Here is a 25,016-nt window from a genome sequence, read left to right as displayed (position 1 = left end):
TTTTGGGGGGCTCGACCCTCAACCCTGCTGTGGTTACCTAGGACAGGGGCTAGGGTGTTTTCACTCTGGGGTGCTTTCTTCACACTGGACACTTTCCTGACCCACAAGTTATTTAATTAACAATTAATTTAAAAAAGAATAAGGAAAAATGGGAAAGGTTAAAGGAAAACACATTACCCCGCTTTGTGGCAGGGAACATTACAAGCAGTGTTTTTGGAATGTTAGGGCAGTTTACAGTCTGTTTCTTGTGGGTCCCAGGCCTTTTTCTCAGGCCCTGGCTGTGCTGCAGGGATGCTGCGGATTGGACACTTGCTCTGGTGGTGGCCACATACCTCCTGGCTTTGGGTGGTGGGACCCTTCTCTTTCCAGCGTCAGCTCCCCGTCAGGTTAAGATTCCCCTCCCAGTTCGGCCTGCAAGGACCCTTGGCTTGGGGTGTCTTTCTGTGCTGGGCCCTTTGTCCACAGTCCCCGCTTGGCTGGCCCCAGGTGCTCACCGCACCCGGCTTCAGACTACTTTAGCTCCAGCCCCAGCTCCACTGTTTTAGCGCCAGCTCCACTTTGCCTCAGCACTGATGCTGATGCTTTGCCTTCAGCCCCCTGGACTGCTTTTCTGGCCCCTCTGGCTCTATGGCTGCAGTTTTGCTTCCAGCACAGGATTTGCTTTTCCTGGGCTGTCTGACTCTGTGGCTGCAGCTCTGCTTCCAACACAGGATCTGCTCTGTGGGCTGCTTTTGTGACTCTGCTTTCAGCTTTGACCTGCTTTCCTGGCCCCTCGGCTGGCACAGCTCTGTTCCCTAGCTCAGCTTGGGCCCCTGTTCTTTTCTTAGTTTGGCCCCACTCTGCCTGACCGAGGCAATTCCAGCTCACACGGAGGATGAGACCCACCCTGGCATCCTTACTCCCTGATTAGCCTGCCCGCCCTGTTAATCAGGCTGACCTGGAGCATAGGCCTCGCCCCATTCTTTTAGTACTGGGAGCTAGCCAACCAAAACACCCCCACTGAATGTTTGTAAGCGGACAACAGTCCCCTTACATTTACATACTGTACATGAGACAAAAGTAATCAGTAATCTACCACTTCTATGAGAAAAGTAAATCAATAATTTGCAATAACTGGAAATGCAATTTACAAATACAGTATTTCAGTAACAAGAATTTTAATATGTTGTTGAATATCTGAATTCACAGAAGAATGAAGGGTCATCATCTAAGTTCCCTCTAAGCTGTGCAGCCGCGAGCAGCCTATTAAGCGCCACACAGCACTCAGGGCTGTGGCAGGGAGAAAGGACTCTCCAGCAGCCCTGGAACTGCCGTGGCGGGGAGAGGCACCCGGTCCCCAGCGCCAACCCAGCCCGGTCCTGCCACAGGCATGAGAGAGGAGCCCCTCCACTGGCCCCAACGCAGCCCAGATCTGCTGCGGCCAGGGGAGAGGCACTCCTTCCCTGACCCTAACCCAGCCCACCCTGGACCTTCCATGGCCAAGTGAGAGGTGCCTATTCCATAGCCCCAGCGCCGGAGCTGCCGCAGTGGGGAGAGCCGCCTCTCCCCCACAGCCCAGGTGCTGCTGCGGGGAAAGAGAGCTCGGGGGATCCTCTTTCCCCGCTGTAGCCTATACCCCAAACCCCTCATCCCTGGTCCCATCCCAGAGCATGAACCCGCACTGCACCCCAACCCTGAGCCCCCTCCTACACTCCGAACCCCTCAGCCCCACCCCTGCCACATGAATTTTGTTATGTGCACCAATATGGAGGTGATGTGTTACATCACCTCCATATTGGTGCATATAAAATTCATTCCACACATGCATGGGAAAAATTAGAGGGAACACTGGCCATCATAACGGATTACTAAGAAATCAACTGAGACAGTTTTCCATATGGTGTTCATGAATAACAATGGACCAAAACTAGTCCTATAATTCAAGGTAAAAGTTTATTACCTTAACTGCAAGATAATAATTAAGAAGTTTTTTCTTTTCTATTTTTTTTTTTTTTTTTTTTTTTTTAAAGTAAAATACTACCATGAAAGGAGGACATTTGATTTTTTTTTATATTCTAAGTAAGTAGAGAAGTTGTTGATTATATTAAAATTTTAGCTTTGGGTTTCAGATTTTAAATCCCGTCTAAGACAAACAGTTAAAACACATTAAATAAGTTCATCCCTAATCCTCTCTGGACTTTTGTCCACGTCGCAAAATGATCTCAAAGCTTGTCACAATTGGCAGTTGCTGCGGAGAGACCTGAAACAGCAAAAATGTTGCATTTCAGAACTGAGGTGCAATGGCAGAGCTACAAGGGAAAATTTATACAGTACTTCGCTGGCTATGACTGGCTTTACCCAATGCACTCCTGATTTTCCTATACAATAGATTGATCCAGAGTTAAAGTGAAAAAAAACCAAGCAAACCTAGATTCATGTTACAGAACAAACATACATACATACATACATACAAAAAAAGATTTACCACTGTGTTCAACTAGCAGCATAGAAGAATCAATTTATTTTAGGAATATGATGGATAAGTTAAAGTTGAATGTAGCTGATTATGATCTTTTTCAGTCAAGTTCAACAAACAATGACTCTTCATGGAAGTATTTATTACTGCAAACTAGAATTTCACATTAAGTATTTTCCTAACCATCTCATCCAAACAAACAGCAAATTAAAAATAAATAAATAAATAAAATTCAGTAATTCCAAACAGGTTAGACTTATGAGTACCAAATGTTAACAGAAGAAAGAGAAAAAATGCATAGGCAAATTGTAAGATTAATAGCTTTGAAATATTTTACCACAAATGTTAGCGAGGTTGAAAAAAAAAATGCACTTAAATGTCAGTTTGATAAAAGCCAAAGGAACATTTCCCACATATGTTTGCATTTAGGAATAGTGAAACAAGATGAAAAAAAAGTAACAGTCATTCAAAAGTAAGGTTAAAACATCAGCTCTTAAGGATCATGATTTAAAGGCATTTCTGCAAGTTAATTTTTTTTTCCTTTCTTCAGTAGAAAGTCAGGCAGCTTTACATAAGTGTTCCTTGAAAAGCCCTAAAATATGAAAGCCCCTCTTATTCTAAATTATTTGAATGTTCCCACACACTCCACCCACCCATCCCCCACATATCCTTGAAGATACACAAAATTGTGCTCAGAAATGTCAGATAGAATTAAATAAAATTCATTGTTGAGATGTTGACACTATACAAGATGAAAAATTAAAAAGTAAATCAGTTATGTTTCCAGGTTATTAGAAAGCAATCAAAATATTAGGCTTCTGCTTCTACTAATTGCAAAAGACACACTAATATATACTGTATATACATAGAGTATACGGCCATGGGCATGCACACACACACCCTGAACGTCTATCTACTATATAATTAGATTAATAGTTTGCATTCCATAGTAATATCATTTGATTTTCCCCCTCTTAAATCTTTAAACAATTAAAAGGGATACATGCTTATAAAAAAAATCCTCTATAGTTGATGGACTATACAACCAAGGAGCATCTAAGTAACAAGGAAGTGGTCTAAGGGAATATTGTTGGACATGAACATTAGGCACCTATAATCTTTATTGTGGGTGACAACTATAGGTTTACTCACCCGTGCATATTCCACAGAACTGAGAAAGAAATATACATGAAATAAAGGGATGAAAATTTAACTTTGTGCAAAATAAGAAAAAACACAGTGAACATTGTGGTGAAGTCTTCAACTGAGTAGAAGACGAAACATTTCCTTGTGTCTAATGAATTCACTAGGACCTTAAAATCCTATAGTTAGTATCTACACTTTTTTTCCTCTCTCTTGGAGATTTTCCAAATACTTTTCAGAGTCTCATACACCACACCAACAGATCCCATGTTAGAAAAACTATAATTCCAATAACGGGGATCCATCAACAATATCCTTAAATCTGTCAGAGATGCTGCTTGCACGACTAAAGCAACACACAGCACCAACATGCACCCTCATACACAGCCACTACCTTTCCCAAGATCAAAGGACAGAGACACAACAGACTAAAACAGAAACAATACTCACATTTGAGTATCTAATAGGTCATCTTAGGATCTTGTAAACTGGAAATAAGTTACATTGCAGAACCCTGAGGAAATATGTCTAAATTGTCCTTTCCCCTTAAATAAGGGGTGCTTACTACAACAAAAATGTCAGGGTTGTTTCTGAGGTTGTGGATGGCGTTGCAATCTGTACAACTCAGGTTATGGGGCAATTTCACCCTGTGCACATCTGGGGAAGCACTCTAGCTATCTCATAGTGTACTCTATGTATCTCATAGCGTGCTTCCACAGACGTGCACAGGCTGAAATTGCCCCATAACCTCAGCTGTACAGAACGCAATGCCATTCATAGCCTCAGAAACAACCCTGACATTTTGTGGCTACAGACTAACATGACTACCTCTCTGATACTTGGTACAACAAAAATGGTAAAACAAAGCTTTATTTAATCAAAACATTTCCTCCTACATGGCTATAATTTTACAGTACTAAAACAAATAGGCTAAGGCTAACTGTACTATATTAAATATAGGTGGTATGTGAAATGTTGAACTCAAACTTCAAATGTATTTGCAATAAGCTTTTGTTCAAGTTAAACCTACATTCATGAATCAACAGTAATTTGTTCAAGTCTTGTTGGCATCTAAGAACTTACAGTCAAAATTAGATATGAACGTCTTTATTCTATTAGGCACCTTTTCACTGGTGCATTACATATTATCTATGCTCACTAGAAAAAGTTATCTGAGTACTTCTAATATGGCTAGTAGTTCCATTTTCATTTCTTGCCCACTCCATGCAAACATGCACAAATACAAACTATGTGAACTGTTTCACAATAAGATTAGGCCATGGAAGAATTAGGTTAATTTGACCTTGGTCATCAAAGAGTAGGGTTAATGTAAACTCTAAGCTTCTCTAATTTAAGGGCTTATGAACAAGTTTGACACACAGCAAAAAGCATACTCAGCAGTGGTACACAGAATTCTAGAAAAATACATTTGGGCACAGAACAGCCCATTGGGCCAAGTTCTCAGCCCTGCCATTCTTGGCTGCACAAAGAGGATTTAAAGCTGTTTTAGGTAGATAGATAGGGATTACGAAAATTTAAAAAAAAAAAAAAAAAATAGAACGGCCAGACTGGGTAAGACCAAAGGTCTATCTAGGTGGCCAATGCCAGGTGCCCCAGAGGGAATGAAAAGAACAGATAATCAAATGATCCATCCCCTGTTGCCCATTCCCAGCTTCTGGCAAACAGAGGCTAGGGACACCATCCCTGTCCATCCTGGCTAATAGACATTGATGGACCTATCTGCCATGAATTTATCTAGTTCTTTTTTCAATCCTGTTATAGTCTTCGCCTTCACAACATCTTCTGGCAGGGTGGATAAAAATCAATGATTTAAAAAAAAAATCAGATTTTTTTTATTTAAGTTGGATTTTTTTGATAAAATGATTTTTGAGGAAAAAACCCATCTAAAGGTCGTTTTAATTAAGATACATTATAGCTCAAAGATATCTCATCATGGAATAGGGATTATAAATTCTAATTCTATAATATGAGACAATATATTCATGTAACATTTAAGAAAATTTTTGTAAATGAGCTCCAATAGTTCATAGATTAGGGACCAATCTTATGGGGTTCCACGGGCTTCTGTATAGATTATTTAGGTTAATCTTTCTCTCTACCCAATGGGACTCAGTGCTCAGTCTTGAAGATACCATCAGAGAAGCTTAGTTTTGCAGTTCTCAAACTGTGGATTTGCGTCTCCAGAGATAACATGCTTGTTAACAGCTAAAATGTTTTTAAATAAATAAATAAATAAATAAAGGTGAGAAATAACAGACCTCAACCCTATCGTCCCTCTGCAAATTTGTGTACACAGAGTCAATCCCTTACCTCTCTCTAAAAGTGCAAAGTTTCAATGAATAGAAGATTGTTAGGGGAGGAATAGAGATCTGGACAAGGAGAAAAAGTCTGGATATAAATGGTAGAAGGGAGGGACAGGCAGTAGAAACAAAAGTGAAACTGTTTGAGCAGCATATTCCAGAAGTTTTGAGGTCTTTCTGAGTGTAGCCTTCATTGATTTGAGATCTACTATACCATTCTCTCAGTAGAAGGGAAAACCTCTAATGGCAGCAGGCCATAAAAGAGACCCAGTTTAGGAATATTTAAAATAAGTTCCTCTACCTATGGGTAAGACAGGCATGCGTGCAAAATGCAAACAGTGCAACAAAGAAATGCAAGGCCTGGTTGCCCAAATGTAGGTTTACCATATTTTAAAAAAACAAAAAGGGCCCCGGCCCTGCCCCAACTCCGCCCCTTGCACGCCACCAGCACCGCCCCAACTCCGCCTCTTTCCGACCCCACCCCTGAAGTCCTCGACCCAACTCCGCCCCCTCCCCTGAACGCTCCACCCCCTGCTCCTCCCTCTCCCCTGCTTCCCGCGAATCAAATGTTCGCGGGAAGCCTGAAACAGGCAGGCAGCAAGTAAGCTGGGGCAGTGGGGCACGGCCTAGTCCGGCCCCCCCGGGCTGAGTGGCTCTGGCCCCAGCGTCTCCAGCCTGGCTCGGGCCCTGGGATGCCGGCCCCAGTTCCGGCCAAGCGGCTCCGGCCCCAGTGACTCCAGCTCGGCTCGGGCCCTGGGGCGCTGGCCAGCAGCCGAGCACCCCAAACCCTGGTCCCAGCTGCTCTGGCCTGGCTCGGCTCGGGCCCCGAATCTGGCCGAGCGGCTCCGGCCCAGCCCCAGCCCCGGGCAAGCGGCGCCGGCCGAGCATCCCTAGCCCTGGTCCCAGCGGCTCTGGCCAGCTCGGCTCGGGCCCCGGTTCCGGCCGAGCGGTTCCGGCCCGGCCCTGGCAGAGTGGCGCCGGCCAGCAGCCAAGCACCGCTGGCCCCAGCGGCTCCAGCCCTGGCCCCAGCCCAGATCCAAGCCACACGACCCCTCCCTATTTTCCCGGACATGCCCGGCTTTTGGGAATTTCCTCCCGGATGGGGATTTATGGACCAACAAGCCGTACATGTCCGGGAATATCCGGACGTATAGTAACCCTACCCAAATGAAAAAACATCATGAGAAGTGTTCCTTCTCAGGAGGAAGCTGCGTTGAAGATGATGAAAGGAACATCACTTAAAAAATGTATAGTGTATACCTTCTAATAATGAAACCTACATCTATCTCTGAGTTGTGAAGAATATGTATTAAGGTTATAACAACCAACAAGAATACACTTTTATATAGAAATCCATGATTAAATAGTCTTCTTGACTAGTGATTTAAATCATAATTTAAATTAAATCCACCCTGTCCTCTGGCAAGGAGTTCCAGAGGTTGACTGTGCGTTGTGTGAAGAAATATTTCCTTTTGTTTGTTTTAAACCTGCTGCCTATTAATTTCATTTGGTGACCCCTAGTTCGTGTGTTATGAGAAGGAGTAAATAACACTTCCTTATTTACTTTCTCCACACCAGTCATGATTTTATAGACCTCTATCATATCCGGCCTTAGTCATCTCTCTTCCAAGCTGAAAAGTGCCCATTTTATTAATCTCTCCTTATACGGAAGCTGTCCCATACTCCGAATCATTTTTGTTGCCCTTTTCTGAATCTTTTCCAATTCCAATATATCTTTTTTGAGATAGGGCGACCACATCTGTATGCAGTATTCAAGATGTGAGTGTACCATGGATCTATATACAGGCAATATGATATTTTCTGTCGTATCATCTATCCCTTTCTTAATGATTCCCAAGATTCTGTTACTTTTTTGACTGCCGCTACACATAGAGTGGATGTTTTCAGAGAACTATCCACAATGACTCCAAGATCTCTTTCTTGAGTGGTAATAGTTAATTTAGACCACATCATTTTGTATGTATAGTTGGGATTATGTTTTCCAATGTGTATTACTTTGCATTTATCAACATTGAATTTCATTTGCCATTTCGTTGCTCAATCACCCAGTTTTGTGTGATCCCTTTGTAGCTCTTCACAGACTGCTTGGGACTAAACTATCTTGAGTAGTTTTGTATCATCTGCAAATTTTGTCACCTCACTGTTTATCCCTTTTTCCAGATCATGTATGAATATGTTGAATAGTACTGGTCCCAGTACAGGCCCCTGGGGGACATCACTATTTATATCTCTCCATTCTGAAAACTGACCATTTATTCCTACCTCTTCTTTCCTATCTTTTAACCAGTTACCAATCCATAAGAGGACCTTCCCTCTTATCACATGACAGCTTATTTTGCTTAAGAGTCTTTGGTGAGGGACCTTATGAAAGGCTTTCTGAAAATCTAAGTACACTATATCCTCTGGATCACCCTTGTCCTCATGCTTGTTGACCCCCGTAAAGAATTCTAGTAGATTGGCGAGGCATGATTTCCCTTTACAAAAACCATGTTGACCTTCCCCAACAAATTATGTTCATCTATGTGTCTGACAATTTTATTCTTTACTATAGTTTCAGCCAGTTTGCCTGGTACTGAAAAGACCTTTTCCGTAACTGATGTTCTTCAAGATGTGTTGCTCATGTCCATTCAACTTAGGTATGTGTGCTCATCACATGCAGCGGAGCTAGAAGTTTTTCCCTCAGCAGTATCCATAGGGGACTGGCTCCGGAGCCCCCTGGAGCGGTGCGCACATGCCACAATATATAGTTCGCTGATGGCTCCCCAACTCTCAGTTCCTTCTTGCCAGAAACTCCAACAGTGGGGAAGGAGGGCGGGTTGTGGTATGGATATGAGCAACACATCTTGAAGAACACAAGTTATGGAAAAGGTAACTTTCTTTTCTTCTTCGAGTGCTTGCTCATGTCCATTCAACTTAGGTGAAGATGCCTGCACTCTGGTCGAGTGGGCTCTGACGATCGGTGGCAGAGGGACTCTCACCAACTCATAGCAGGTGCAAATGCAAGAGGTGATCCAGTTAGAAATCCTCTGCATGGACACTGGGAGGCCCTCATTCTATCAGCTGTAGAGATGAAAAGCTGAGTGGACTTACGGAAAGGCTTTGTTTGATCTAGGTAGAAAACTAGGGCCCTTCTTATGTCTAAAGCGTGAAGGCACCTCTCTTCACCACTCTCATGGGGCTTGGGGCAGAAGACCGGAAGGAAGATGTCCTGGCTCATGTGGAAAGTAGACACCACCTTGGGAATGAAGGCTGGGTGGGGCCAGAGCTGAACCTTGTCCTTATAGAAGACCATGTACAGCGGTTCTGAGGTCAGGGCTCGCAGCTTGAAGACTTGCCTCGCCAATGTCACCGCCACCAGGAAAGCTACCTTCCACGATAGGTGAGACAGGGAGCATGAGGCCAAAGGCTCAAAGGACGGGCCTGTGAGCCTGGATAGAACCAAGTTGAGTTGTCACTGCGGGACCAGAGACTTGTGGAAAAAGTCTCTCAAGACCTCTGAGGAATCTGACCATCATGTCATGGGACATCTGCCCCTGAATTGGTGGATGAAAGGCAGAAATGGCTGCCAGATGCATCCTGATAGAGGAGTGTGCCAAGCCCTGGTTCCTCAAATGAAGCAGGTAGTCTAAGATTGACTGCACTGAAGACTGCAAAAGGGAGATGCCTCGTTTGGCCACCCAGCGGGAGAACCTCATCCACTTTGCCAAGTAAGTCTGTCTAGTCGAGGGCTTTCTACTCTCAAGGAGGACCCTCTGGACTCCTTCCAAACAGGCCCGTTCCTCAGGGTTCAGCCACTCAACATCCAGGCCATGAGGTGGAGGGACGCGAGATTGGGATGCAAGAGTTGACCGTGATCCTGTGACGGCAGGTCCGGTTGTTTCAGCTGGAGCCACAGAGGAATAGCTGCCAGGCTCGATAGCGACCCGAACCAGTGCTGGCAAGGCCACACTGGGGCGATTATGATAACCTGAGTCTTGTTGCTCTTGATATTTGCTAGGATCTTGCTGATGAGCAGAATCGGAGGGAATGCGTACATCAGGCTCTCTGTCCATAGCAGGAGGAAGGCATCGGAGAAGGTGCCCTGGCCCAGACCCCATCTGGAGCAAAACCTGTGGCACCTCTTGTCCTACATGGTGGCGAACAAGTCCACTTGGGGAGTTTCCCACCTCTGGAAGATCGCGCCAACTACCTCTGGGTGGAGCACCCGCTCGTGGTGAGAGGAGAAGTCCCTGCTTAGATGATCCGCTAGCGTGTTCTGGCCCCCGGAAGGTGACACATTTCTAAATGGATTCCGTGGTCAGTGCAGAAGTCCCAGAGACGGAGTGCCACTTAGCAGAGGGCCGAGGCTAGCACTCCTCCTTGTCTGTTGATGTAGAACATCGAGGCTGTGTTGTCCGTCAAGATTCTGACCACTCTGAGCTCCTTGATGTTTATGTGTAGCTTCATTTCCTCTGGGGACCACATACCCTGGGTATGGAGAGTGCTGAGGTGCACCCCCCAGCCCAGGTTCAAGGCGTCTAAAACCAACTCGACTGGTAAGGAGTGCTGACAAAGGGAACTCCTTCCAGGACTTTCCTGGGGTCACTCCACCATTGCAGTGAGGCAAGTATCGATGCAGGGATGGTAACAACCTTTTCCAGCCATTGCCACAGGGGTCACATCCAGACCCTGGCATGGCACACTACACCACATATATGCATGCTGCCATGTGACCTAGGAGGTGCAGGCAAACCCTGGCCGTAGTCAGGGGGAATGCGGAGACCTCTGCGATGAGGTCTGTCAATGCCCTGAATCTCTCCAGCAGCAGTGACGCCCTGGCGCAGGTCGAGTCGAGCACCACTCCAATGAACTCTATCCTCTGTACCAGAACTAATGTGGATTTTTTGTCGTTTACCAATAGGCCGAGGCAACAGCAAGTGTCCAACAACATCGCGACATCCCTTTGGGCCTGGAGCTGCCTTTGACTAGCCAGTCGTCGAGGTACGGGTAGATCTGTAGACCCGGACATCGGAGGTAAGCATCTACCACTGACATGCACTTGGTAAATAACTGCAGTGCAGTCGCTAGGCCAAACGGGAAGACCACAAACTGATAGTGGTTGGGACCTACCATAAACTGGAAGAAGCGTCTGTGTCCCTCGAAGATGGCGATCTGGATGTAGGCATTTTTCTGATTGAGGGTGGCGTCTCCCAGATTCCCCAGATCCAGGGAGGTGATAATGGAGGCCAGGGAGACCATGCAGAACTTCAGCTTTGCTAGGAAGCGGTTCAAGTCTCACAGGTCCAGGATAGGTCACAGACCACCGTTGGCATTTGGGATTAAAAAGTAATGGGAATAAAACCCCTTGTTCCTGTACTCTGGAGGAACAGCCTCCACCACACCAAGTGGCAGTAACCCCTTTACCTCCTGCGCGATGATACTCTCGTGAGAAGGATCCCTGAAGAGGGACAGGGAGAGGGGGTGGGAAGGAGGAGGAGTAGAAAGCAACTGAAGGGTATAACCCTGCGCCACTGTACTGGAAGACCCATTGGTCCAATATTATAGATGCTGATACAGGGAGGAAAGGAGAAAGGTGGTTGGCAAAAATAGGGGATGAAGTATCCTGGCGTAACCTCAAAATGGGCACTTGCCTGCCTGCTTATTATGGGTCGAGCTCGACTGAGAAGGCTGGCGGCTAGGACGCCGCTTGTAGCCTCTGGGGAGGCTCCTGGCAAGGGTGGCTCCCTTGGCCCAGAGGCTGCTGTGGCTTGAACCACTTGCGGGCAGGGCCAGGAACTTACAGGCCCAACGTTTTAAGGGTCGTGCAGGAGTCCTGGAGGCCATGGATCGTATTGTCCATCTGTTCCGCAAACAGGGCTTGCCCATTGAAGGGAAGGGCTTGCATCGACTGCTGAGCCTCCGTGGACAGACCAAAGATGAGCAGCCAGGATGCCGGGCACATAGCGACAGCTGAGGCCATGGTTCAGGCGGCGGCATCCACCACATCTGACGCAACCTGGAGCATTGCCCAGGCTGCAGTCATGCCCTCCTCATAATTGCCCAGAACTCCTTCCTAGAAGCCTCAGTCTTTATTTAAGAGTCTTTATTCTTATGGGTAACTTCAGGTTGACCCTATCGCTCCCTGTGGTTAACTGCCTCCACCACTAGGGAGTTGGGAGCCGGGTAGGCGTACAGGTACTCGTGGCCTTTGGATAGCACAAAGTACTTGCGCTCAGCCCTCTTGGAGATGGGGGGCAAGGAGCAAGGAGTTTACCACAGGGCACTGGTAATCTTTGAAACCCCTTCATGAAGGGGCAAAGCCACCCTGGCTGATGCTGTGGAGCAGAGGACATCGCAGAGAGAGTCCGAGGGCTCCTCTAACTTCTCCACCTGAAGGCCCAGATTGGCGGTGACTCTCTTCAGTAGTTCCTGCTGTGCTTTAGCATCATCAGGAGAAACCAGGGGAGAGGACCCCGTTATAGCCTCATCTGGCAACAACAAGGAAGATGCCAGTACCGTAGGGTCCTCCACAACCATTGGTGGCCCAGTGGCTTGTTCCCCTACTCCCTCTTGGACCTGTGGTGTCCTCGCGCATGCCCTGTCCCGAGGCAAAGTCCCGTTCGGGACGCATGAAGTTTCAAACTATAGCTAAGGGATTTACTAACACTAACAGGCAACTAAATACACTAAAATACAAGGATTAAAAAGTTTATACGAACAAGAAAGCAACAGTGCTAGCTGAAGCAGCAACAGTTCCAGCACTGTCACTGGCGACAAGAAGGAACTGAGGGTACGGGGGGAGCCGGTGGCGCTCTGTATACTGCGGCATGTGCACGCCACTACAGGGGGCGCCAGAGCCAGTCCCCTATGGATACTACTGAAGGAAAAACTTCCTGCACCAGTGCATCTGGTGAGCACACACACCTAAGTTGAAGGAACATGAGGAAGCACTCAAAGAAGTCAAGCTTACCAATCTGTAATTGCCGGGATCACCTCTGGAGCCCTTTTAAAAAATTGGTGTCACATCAGCTCATTTAGTACAGAAGCTGGTTAAAATGATAGGTTACAAACCAACCATTAGTAGTTCTGCAATTTCACAATTGAGTTCCTTCAAAACTCTTGGGTGAATAGCATCTGGTCCTGGTGACTTATTGCTGTTAAATTTATCGATTTGTTCCAAAACCTCCTCTAAGGACATCTCAGTCTGGGACATTTCCTCAGATTTGTCACCTAAACAGAATGGCTCAGGTTTAGAAATCTCCCTCATATCCTCAGCCATTAAGACCCATGCAAAGAATTCATTTAGTTTCTCTGCAATGGTCTTACTGTCCTTTAGCATCTCATCATCCAGTGGCCCCACTGGTTGTTCAGCAGGCTTCCTGCTTCTGATGAACTTAAAAAAAAATTGCTATTACTTTTTGTGTCTTTGACTAGCTGTTCTTCAAATTCTTTTTTGCCTTCCTAATGCTTCCAAAGTAGAGCAATCCCTAGGCACCAGTAAGTATATACTGTCTACACAGCCTCTTTTCTGTTCTCCAAGCCCAGGTTCACGGGTATGCTGGAGGCTGGGAGGATTGTTGCCTACAAGGCTATTACAAGCAAAAACGAATTAGAGAAATTGTAACATTGCCCTAAATTGTAGAAGTGCTCTGTAGCCACAGAGATCAGGGTGATGGAAGAAACATTTGTCTACCCGACCCCTCCACACGTTCTGAAGCCTCTGAGGATATAGAGACCATCCTTTGCTTTATCATATTTATTTCTCATTTGTAATACAAAACATTTGCACATGCGCCTATCATTGATGGCAGTGATTTTCCATTTGTGCAACTATTTGAGAAAAACTTTCCTACTTCAGAATATTCTACTGTACTACAGGCACACAAAAGAAAAGGAGAGAACACAAGCATTCTAAAAATCAGATACATCGGGGAATATTCCTTGCTCACCACAGGTTATATTGAAAGAAATAAGCAGAAGGCACGCTATTTATCTGATCAAAAAGTGAACATGTGTACTTTTTAATCTTTTAAATACTGAAAATGTTATCTGTTCTTCAGTAAAGATGCAGGGTGGAAAGTAATATTGAACGCTTTAGAAAATAATATCTGCTTTACAAAATAAAAATAAAATTAGAGATCATAACCCTAATTATGTAATCATCACATGAGATAAGATGTTTTCCATTTGGCATAGTAGAGACCAGAAGTTAACAGTCAATAATTCTTCAGTAAATGCTAATTGAAGCTGCAATTTCACAAGCATCAAATTACTCCAGTTCACATCAAAGTGAAAATCTGTTTAATTTAACAGAACATTTGCCAAGAATATTTAATATTAAAATTATCAAGCCATCTTACAGGAGATCTTAGCTCTTATCTTTGCTACAATTTGGATTAACTCAATAAAGCTGCATATTAAATCGTATTAAAACGCCTTCAAAAGGGTGATACCTTAAAAAAAAAAAAGCAGACAACTTGCTAGCATGAGGTGATTTACCATCTACAAGTCAGTGACTTTACAATTTGCACTTTTATCAATATAACAGACTTGGAAACAAAAATTGTTCAAAGCTAGACATGGACAAATTCAAGAATTTGGTTTCTAATTCAAGGCACATAAAATATCTGATAGGTCTGTCCAAACACAACTCAGACTAATTGTTTCTATGTGCCACTCCTGGATTTAAGAAAACTCTACCCAAGTAAAATTTCCATTCAGTTAGTAAGCACAAAATAATTACTAATGATAACATTAATAATCAATATTCTATAAACTGATTTTTTTTTAGTTACAAAAACAATGTCAATAACTACATTGCTGCAATATTTGTTACGTATCTGTCTTCTTTATCACCTGTGCTGTTTTTAAACATTTTAATCAAGCATCAATCCAGGATGTTAGTTTTAACTAAAACAGTATCAAAAGCATATTAGGAAAGATCCAAAAACTATTACAGGTACACCACACTACTAGCAAATATTTGATTTGCAGTAAACTGGTCAATATTATGGCAAATCTCAGAAACAAAATTAAAATAAGTACAGCAAAACTTCGTTTAGTAAGCACCACCATGAGATAACCACCAATCTTACTTCATATTTACTAAAGTTTAAGGTTTCCAATAAAATTTGTTGGTTAAAAATTATAATTTAAGACAAATTTTCACCTATTGATGATGGCTCTTAGCTCAGGTTTCTATTTCAAAACAAAATGCAATACTCATTGTGACAGTGGCTATTTTGAAACATCTAATTATGCATTCAATTTCTGAATCTTTGTGTACTTATGTCATGTGGTCTTGGATAAGCAGTTCCTGAGATGCACCTAATTAACATGCCCAAACCTGTATTTTCATTTAAGGGTACTTGGAATTGCACAGGAAACCATGTCCTCTCAAAGGTATTAATCATGTATCATTAAGAATAATGTCTTTGCATGTTAGGTTGCAAGTGCATATTAACAAAGATACTGCTTATTGTCCATACCTGTGGGGAAAAGTGGGGGCTGAGATGAAGCATAAGTCAGATCCAAACTGGTTTTGAGAGATGATATAATGAGGAACCAGAGCACCTGGGCCAGTGGTGGGAGACCTGCGGTCCGTCAGGGTAATCCTCTGGCGGGGCGCAAGACCATTTGTTTACATTGACCATCCGCAGGCACGGCCGCCCACAGCTCCCAGTGGCCGTGGTTCGCCATTCCCGGCCAATGGGAGCTGCGGGAAGCTGCGGGCTGCAGGGACGTGCTGGATTCTGGCAGAAAGAGTTCCAAGGACTGGATAAACACACAGTTACTTAAGGGAATGTGAGACAAACTGCCTGCTGGAGAGAAAATGAAGTTTCTAATATGTAAGGTATTTACTGTATCTTACTTAGCCCAGACCCTACAACTAAGTCTTGTGCCCCACTCAGCAGCAATTTTCATAATGACATACAATCTAAATTACATTTTCTCTATGCCAATACATTATGGTTTTAGCTTGGACAACCCAAACTGGAGGTACAGACTCAAATTAGAATGCAAATCAAATGCATCATTCAGACACCTTGTAGAGAAGGAGCCTGAACAATTACCTTGAATGGATAGAGTCAGCAGTGATATAACTGTCTGAGCACCTTGTCAATCAGCAAATATTGATGTGGTGAAGATGACTTAGGACAGTATGGATACAGAAAGAGTCAATTAACCTCAGTGCTAGGCTTTGTTACACTTGTATCTGATAAAAGGTACCTTATATTTCAACAAATCCACTATACCTGCATGTCTTTAATTGCTCAATTACTAGCCATCAGCCTAATTGTACCAATTTATAAAGAGCGCTATTGTTTAGCATTGTGACAATTACTCACTGAAATAAACTCAAATCAGTTTTAGAGTTCAGTCATCTAATATAACGAGAAGCAGGCCAATAATCCCAAACAACAGTAATCAACCAAGCAGTGCAAAAGAAATTAGTTTGAAATCAGATACCCTCTGACCCCAAGAACTATGAGAACTCTCTTGTGTCACTTCCAACAAAAACATCACAATATAGAATAAAAAGCAGCATTAAAAGTCTCCATGTGACACAACAACTTGACAATTTGTCACTATTCTTTCCATTCATCTCATTTACAGAATCCTCTTTCATGCAGTCCTTCAGGTTCTATATTTTAAAAAACTAATCATTCACATTATTCAATTTCAGGAACTCAACAAGTGAGGTAAATGAAGCAATTGGTTTAACACCTTTGAGCAATTACCACCCAAGTAGGGAATTGTAGATAAAAGTGATTTTTACACCAATGAGACAAAGCATATTCCTACATCAACAGCAGTCAGACTCCTAAAAAGCTTGGTGAAGAGGAAGAAAACAAAGGGAGAAAGCGTAAATTCTCCTGCAGAAACAATTAATTATTTTTACAACGTAAATTCTACAGTAGGCCATCAAAACAAAGATGTTGCATAAGCCTTAGATAAAACAGCATTCAGAATTTTGATTTCGGTCAATGATAGAAACTAGGGCTATCGCAATTTTAACTGCGCTGTTAAACAATATAATACCAACTGAAATTTATTAAATATTTTTAGGTGTTTAGATGTTTTTCTACATTTTCAAATAAATTGATTTAAATTACAACACAGAATGCAAAGTGTACAGTGCTCACTTTCTATTATTTTTATTACAAATATTTCACTCTAAAAAATGAGAAACAAAAGAAATCGTATTTTTCAATTCAGCTCCTACAAGTTCCATAATGCAATCTCTGTATCGTGAAAGTGCAACTTAGAAATGTAGATTTTTTTTTGTTACATAACTGCATTCCAAAATAAAACACAAAACTTTAGAGCCTACAAGTCCACTCAGTCCTACTTCTTGTTCAGCCAATTGCTAAGACAAACAAGTTTGTTTACTTTTACAGGAGTTACTGCTGCCCGCTTCTTATTTACCATGTCACCTAAAAGTGAGAATAGGCATGCATGGCACTGTAGCCGGCATTGCAAGGTATTTAAGTGCCAGATATGCTAAACATTTCTATATGCCTTCATGCTTCGGCCACCATTCCAGAGGACATGCTTCTATGCTGATGATGCTCGTTAAAAAAAAATGTGTTAATTACATTTTGACTAAACTCCTTGGGGGAGAATAGTACGTCTCCTGCTCTGTTCTACCCGCATTCTGCCATGTATTTCATATTATAGCAGTCTCGCATCATTACCCAGCACATGTTGTTCGTTTTAAGAATATTTTCACTGCAGATTTCACAAAATGCAAAGACGGTACCAATGTGAGATTTCTAAAGATAGCTACAGGACTCGACCCAAGGTTTAAGAATCTGAAGTGTCTTCCAAAATCAGAGAGGGACGAGGTCTGGAGCATACTTTCAGAAGTCTTAAAAGAGCAGCACTCCGATGCGGAAACTACACAGCTGAACCACCAAAAAAGAAAATCAACCTTCTGCAGGTGGCATCTGACTCATGATGAAAATGAACATGTGTCGGTCTGCACTGCTTTGGATTGTTATTGAGCATGTAAATATCTTGCTATGCCAGCTACAACAGTGCCATGTGAATGTCTGTTCTCACTTTCAGGTGACATTGTAAACAAGAAGCGGGTAGCATTATCTCCTGCAAATGTAAACAAATGTGTTTGTCTGAAAGACTGGTTAAACAAGAAGTAGGACTGAATGGACTTGTAGGCTATAAAGTTTTACATTGTTTTATTTTGGAATGCAGTTATTTTTTGTCCATAAGTCTACATTTGTAAGTTCAACTTTCATCATAAAGAGATTGCACTACAATATTTGTATGAGGAAAACTGAAAAATACTATTTATTTTGTTTTTTTACAGTGTTTTTTTATATTTGTAATAAAAAATAAATATAAAGTGAACACTACACTGTGTTCTGTGTTGTAATTGAAATCAAATTTTAAAATGTAGAAAACATTCAAAAATATTTACATAAATGATATTCTATTATTGTTTTACAGTGTGATTAATCAAAATTTTTTTTAATTGCACGATTAATCACAACTAATTTCTTTAATTGCTTGACAGCCCTAATAGAAACTTACACTTAACACTCTGCATAGGGAAAACTACTGCTAGCTTCTGAACGAAGTGCTTTTTGGTAAATCTGATCCTTGGGTATCAACTGTATTTTGAATTCCATGCTTAGTATTTGATTCTCTTGTATTTGTAAAAGGTGTGCTGAGCATCGATTAAGCTCTTCTAAACTGTGTTTATCATTAGAATAGTCAATAGATTTTTCATCACACTTTTAGTATTTGAGTTTTCCATATATATTACAATACATGCATCCTTTTTTCATATACAATGTTTACATGTTGGTGATAAGTCTCTATTTCAAATATATTTTATATTTGAAATTTCATTCACTTGACAGAATGTCTCTGGCAGAGATTAGCCTATTATTATTTGTTGCAGACCATTTCTGAAAGCAAGAAGAGGCTCATTTTCTCCAGATGACTCATTAACAGGCATGAAAGAATGAAGTGTTCCAGCCTGAAATGCCAAGAACTAAAAATAACTCAATCTCACAGCCTATGATGATTCAGTCCATCTCTTTATTCTATCAGCACAATTTCAGAGGATCACCTTTTGAAAAAAAGATACATTTACCCTATTAATGAATAACATTGGCCGGGAAAGGGGAATTGCGGCCAATGGAAGCTTCGGGGGAGGTACCCGCAGGCAGGGCAGCGCGCGGAGCCCTCTGCCCCCACTTCCCTCAGGGGCTGCAGGGACGTGGTGCCAGCCACTTCCGGGAGTGGTGCGGGGCCACAGCAGGCGGGAAGCCCACCTTAGCCCCGCTGCCACCCCGGAGCCACTTAAGGTAATCGGCGCCAGGCCAGAGCCCGCACCCCGAACCTCAACTCCCTGCCCTGAGCCCCCTGCTGCACCTCTCCTGCACCCCAACCCCCTGCCCTGAGCCGCATCCTGCACCCCACACCCTTCCTGCACCCCTACCCTGTCTCAATCCTTATCTTTAAGGCACTCAATGCCCTGGGCTTAAGATATCTAAAAGATTGACTAAAACTGTGGGATGAAGACTATGGTCAACAATTTCACTCCTCTGTCACAACAGAAAAGTCTACAATAAGGGTAAAGCTCATCTGTGCCGGAGACAGCTTTTTAGGGGGCTGGTGTCAACTGCAGAATGAACTCCTGCAGGAACAAAGGACCATCATGAACCTCATCACCTTCTACTCTCAGTGCAAGTACATTTCTTTGACCTTGCCTTTTCTAACAAAGCATATAGCAATGTAGCAATGTGTGTAACTATTGTTGTAGGTCGCACACTTTGTAGCTTCTGTAGTCCAAGTTTATTGGACACCCCAGGGGCTCCTTGCATCCCTCCTCCATTCTGTCCTACAAGCTCCCTGTGCACCACCCTACTATCCCCCTCCACTTCAGGGACTCCCTGCAACTCCCCCCTGCTGCACACAGAAAAATAAACTGTTCAGCAATAGTCAAGATGGTTTCTATAAAGGGAAATCGTGTCTTACTAATCTATTAGAGTTCTTTGAAGGGGTCAACAAACATGTTGACAAGGGAGATCCAGTGGACACAGTGTACTTAGATTTCCAGAAAGCCTTTGACAAGGTCCCTCACCAAAGGCTCTTACGTAAATTAAGTTGTCAAGGGATAAAAGGGAAGGTCCTTTCATGGATTGATAACTGGTTAAAAGACAGGGAACAAAGGGTAGGAATTAATGGTAAATTCTCAGAATGGAGAGGGGTAACTAGTGGTGTTCTCCAAGAGTCAGTCCTCAGACCAATCCTATTCAACTTATTTATAAATGATCTGGAGAAAGGGGTAAACAGTGAGGTGGCAAAGTTTGCAGATGATACTAAACTGCTCAAGATAGTTAAGACCAAAGCAGACTGTGATGAACTTCAAAAAGATCTCACAAAACTAAGTGATTGGGCAACAAAATGGCAAATGAAATTTAATGTGGATAAATGTAAAGTAATGCACATTGGAAAAAATAACCCCAACTATACATACAATATGATGGGGGCTAATTTAGCTATAACAAGTCAGGAAAAAGATCTTGGAGTCATCGTGGATAAGTCTCTGAAGATGTCCGCGCAGTGTGCAGAGGCGGTCAAAAAAGCAAACAGGATGTTAGAGATCATTAAAAAGGGGATAGAGAATAAGACAGAATATATTATTGCCCTTATATAAATTGATGGTACGCCCACATCTCGAATACTGCGTACAGATGTGGTCTCCTTATCTAAAAAAAAAACATATACTGGCACTAGAAAAGGTTCAGAAAAGGGCAACTAAAATGATTAGGGGTTTGGAACAGGTCCCATATGAGAAGAGATTAAAGAGGCTAGGACTCTTCAGCTTGGAAAAGAGGAGACTAAGGGGGGATATGATAGAGGTATATAAAATCATGAGTGATGTGGAGAAAGTGGATAAGGAAAAGTTATTTACTTATTCCCATAATACAAGAACTAGTGGTAACCAAATGAAATTAATAGGCAGCAGGTTTAAAACAAATACAAGGAAGTTCTTCTTCACGCAGCGCACAGTCAACTTGTGGAACTCCTTACCTGAGGAGGTTGTGAAGGCTAAGACTATAACAGCGTTTAAAAGAGAACTGGATAAATTCATGGTGGTTAAGTCCATTTATGGCTATTAGCCAGCATGGGTAAGAAATGGTGTCCCTAGCCTCTGTTTGTCAGAGGATGGAGATGAATGGCAGGAGAGAGATCATTTGATCACTGCCTGTTGGTCCACTCCCTCTGGGACACCTGGCATTGGCCACTGTCAGTAGACAGGATACTGGGCTAGATGACCCGGTACGGCCGTTCTTATTTTCTTATGAAGGATCCCCTGTTCAAAAAACTCCCAAAGAAATTTAGGCACCTGCACCCATCCCTCTGAAAAAACTCTCTGGCTGCACCAGATACACTGGAGCTAATACAGTTGCCTTGCAGGCACCTGTGGAGTAGTTCATGGAAGCACAATATTTCATCTTCAAAACATGGTGAGGCTAAGTTTTTTGAGAAGCCTCTGGATAAAGCTGTTTTGAGGAAAAAAACAGATATACTTTCCAACAACAAATGAAGAGAAAATACAAATAGTCTTATAAAAGCATTAGTCCTTTCATGGTTGCTCCTTCTCAGGACACTGGAGACAAGAAGAAAGCGAGAGTAAACCCTACGGAAGAAAATTCAGAAGAGAACCACCAAACAGAATTTTCCAAAACAGAAAAAATGCCTGACATCCTCACCTCTCTGTCTGGGGATTAGGGCTCTGAAGATAGCATATGCCTTTATTTCTTAGCTTCCCAGGGTGGATAGAAACCCAATTAAAAAAATTAAAAATTTTGATTTTTATTGAAATATAATCTCGTATTTAAATTAAATACATTTTTGTTTTTAAAAATAAACCTATTTGAAAGTATGACAACCCATGTTAAACCTTACAATTACTATAATCTATTAAAAGAATTACATTAAATAAAAATTAATATTAAATAGTATATGTTTGGTGTCAAAGTTTTGAAGAAAGTCAAATCACGTAACTGGTGTAAGTCATAAGCATAGTACCTGGAACCTGAGTTTGTTCAAGTGCTAACCTTGCTTTGGACAGCAACAGCCTCTTCTGCAGGTGAAGAGAGAATAATTTCTTGGTTTCAGATTATTCAACTAGTTCAATTCAATGACTAGTTCATTCAAAGACAAGAAACAAATTTGGAGTTAAAAAGCATGATACTTTGTTTTCCTCTTCCAACTTATGAATAAAAACTAGGTGTGAGAGAATGAGCTCCAGAAGTTCTAAAGCCTTAAACATGCTGACCAGAAACAATCATTTCAATTCACTAACTACAGATAATACGTCCCTTGTTTAATAAATCAGTGTTATAAGCAAAACATGTTCTGAAACCTGTCCTTTATGAATCCCCAGCATATTTAAGGTAACTTTATTAACGAAAAAAAATTAAAATGCTGATTTTGTACATTTTTAATTAAATTCCAATTCCAAACCAAATTGAACTTGAAACAAATGAGTAAAAAAAAAAATCTAGTAAATAAGAAATGCAAGATTATACATTCACCATTTTCTAACATAATAAAAAAGTAAAAATTAAGAATCTGAATAAATGTATGTTAAGCTATGTAATTGCTAAAATACAGTCAAAGTACTGTCCTGATTAGCAAAAGGAAGTACCAAATTTAGTGTAAAGGTTATATTTAGTTTCAAATCAATGTGATAATTTTTACCACAGTGCTACAGTGGCAGAGCTATAGCATTGAAGGTGTGTCACTGTAGCGCCGCAGCGTAAATGCTAGCTACATCAATGGAAGGGGTTTTCCATGGATGTAGATTTCCGAGAGGTAGTAGCTAAGTTGATGGATGAATTCTGGGTTGACCTAGCTGCATCTACACTGAGGGTTAGGTCGACCTAACTACAGCACTCAGGATGCAAAACTGTCATCACAGCCCTGATTGACACAGCTAGGTAAATCTAATTTTTAAGTGTAGATCAAGCCTTAGAATCGGAGTCACCAGTCCTCAGATAGCAGCGGTGCCTAACTGCTCCAATGGACCTTTATGAATCTCTTTTGTCTTTTTAATTGCTCCTGAATTAAGCGCCACATTTCCAATGACAGGAACACTGGAGAGATAAATTGTGAAAACAGATGCCTATGTTCCAGGTCTGTACTCTGAGTCCAATGTAGCTTTCATGGACACGGAATAAGCTTCAGTCTGAACTGCCTTACCTTTTGTGTGTACTTCTTGAAGGACTTAAAATGGCACATTTGGCTGTGATAGAGGCCTTTACTGTCTGGGTGAGGAACTTGTCATGGATATCAGTCAGAGGAATAATCCCTGCACAGGAGGAACATGGATTGAATCCTGAAGATCTGAGATCAGCCATAAGCTACTGCTTTTGCTTTTTCATTTATTTTTTTCACGTACTGCTAACAAGCGAATTGAAACAGTAACAAGTCCACTAAATACTATGTATAAACAAATTAAGTACCAACTATAAATCTAATTACTAAGGCCTTGTCTAAAAATTAGTTCAATGTAACTGTGTTGCTCAGTGTTGTGATGAAAAATTTCACATCCTGAGCACCGCAGGTAGGTCAACCTAACCATAGACATGACTAGGTTGATGGAAGACCGAACCAGCTCTTGGAAAGGTGGATTACCTAGTTCAACTGAAAGAAGAAGAACAGGAGTACTTGTGGCACCTTAGAGACTAACAAATTTATTAGAGCATAAGCTTTCGTGGACTACAGCCCACTTCTTCGGATGCATATAGAATGGAACATATATTGAGGAGATATATATACACACATACAGAGAGCATAAACAGGTGGGAGTTGTCTTACCAACTCTGAGAGGCCAATTAATTAAGAGGAAAAAAAACTTTTGAAGTGATAATCAAGATAGCCCAGTACAGACAGTTTCAGTTCAACTGAAGAACCCCTTCCTTCAATGTGGGAAGCATCTACACTATGGTTCTACATGGGCACAGCTGCAGTGCCGTTTACACCACTAGGGATGCAGGATGCATGCAAAACTCCTACTGGATAAAGCTACTGAAAACTTTCCAAACTCCTGTGCTGAGGCACGCGGACACCATAAAGGGGATCCGCATGTGCAGTAACACAAAGAAAAAAGTTTCATGAAATCAATTGAATGTTTCCAAACTCCTTATAGTAACAATTTCTTTCACTTTACTGTTCATCTGAAGGTCAATGTTCCTGACAGTTTTCAGTATAGCTTTCCTACCATCCATACATGGCCCCTGACTACTTACCACTTTGTCAGCATGTAGGATTTAATTGCTTACTTAAATAAATTTCATAACATAGATGCTGCTGTATAATCTGCCTTTATCCATTTTCACTCATTGATTGGTGGAGAGTATGAAGAAGCCAGCCTCAAATTTCTTCTTGGGCCTAGACAGGACAAGCGGAAGACATAAAAAGCCTCATCCTAAGCTTGTGGCTCAGAATGACCTATCAGTATTTGTGAAGAAATACAGCTGGACTGCACACAACTCAGTGGAAACAGAAATGTGGTTGATTCAATAATTGAGTCAGTTATTTTAAGTTTAATTAGCAGTGATTCTGACTTTTGTTAACATGCTCAGTTTCACGAGCAACAGAATACAATTTCTACTATGGTTGCTAAACATGACAATGAAATAAAATGTTATGTCTCTTATTTCATTCCTTAAAGATTTAAGCTTAAGGAAATTATTACATTTTTATAGCTATTTATAATATTATAACACACTAAGTGATTCAAACAGTGTTTTGATTTTCAGAAGTACATATGTATTATGATACAATTTTTAATTTGTTAGTTTGAACCTGGTCTTTCCCTTGTGTGCAGGAACAAAGCCCCTCACAAACAATGCCCTGCAGTCAGTAAAACTCATGAGGTATTAATTTACAGCTTCATCTGTGATCAGTTAAATTTTATGTGAAATCTTAAACATCTTTTAAAAAACACCACAAATACTTCAATAAGAGATTTTTTTTCAGTAACATTGCTTTAACAGAAACCATAAGATTAATCTCTATTGATAAAATAGAACCAAACACAAGTTGTA

At 41.9% G+C, this 25,016-nt stretch overlaps 1 protein-coding gene across 4 annotated transcripts in view; it reads right to left on the bottom strand.

Annotated features, from left to right (window-relative positions):
* The window catches only part of ADK (adenosine kinase), a 542,722-nt gene that overhangs the window by 367,528 nt on the left and 150,178 nt on the right, over nt 1-25,016 (bottom strand). The window lies entirely within an intron of this gene.

This window comes from Trachemys scripta, chromosome 7, assembly GCF_013100865.1.
Source record: "Trachemys scripta elegans isolate TJP31775 chromosome 7, CAS_Tse_1.0, whole genome shotgun sequence".
NCBI lineage: Eukaryota > Metazoa > Chordata > Testudines > Emydidae > Trachemys > Trachemys scripta.
The sequence above is the reverse complement of the archived record's forward strand: the minus strand, read 5'-3'. Positions and strand labels throughout refer to the sequence as shown.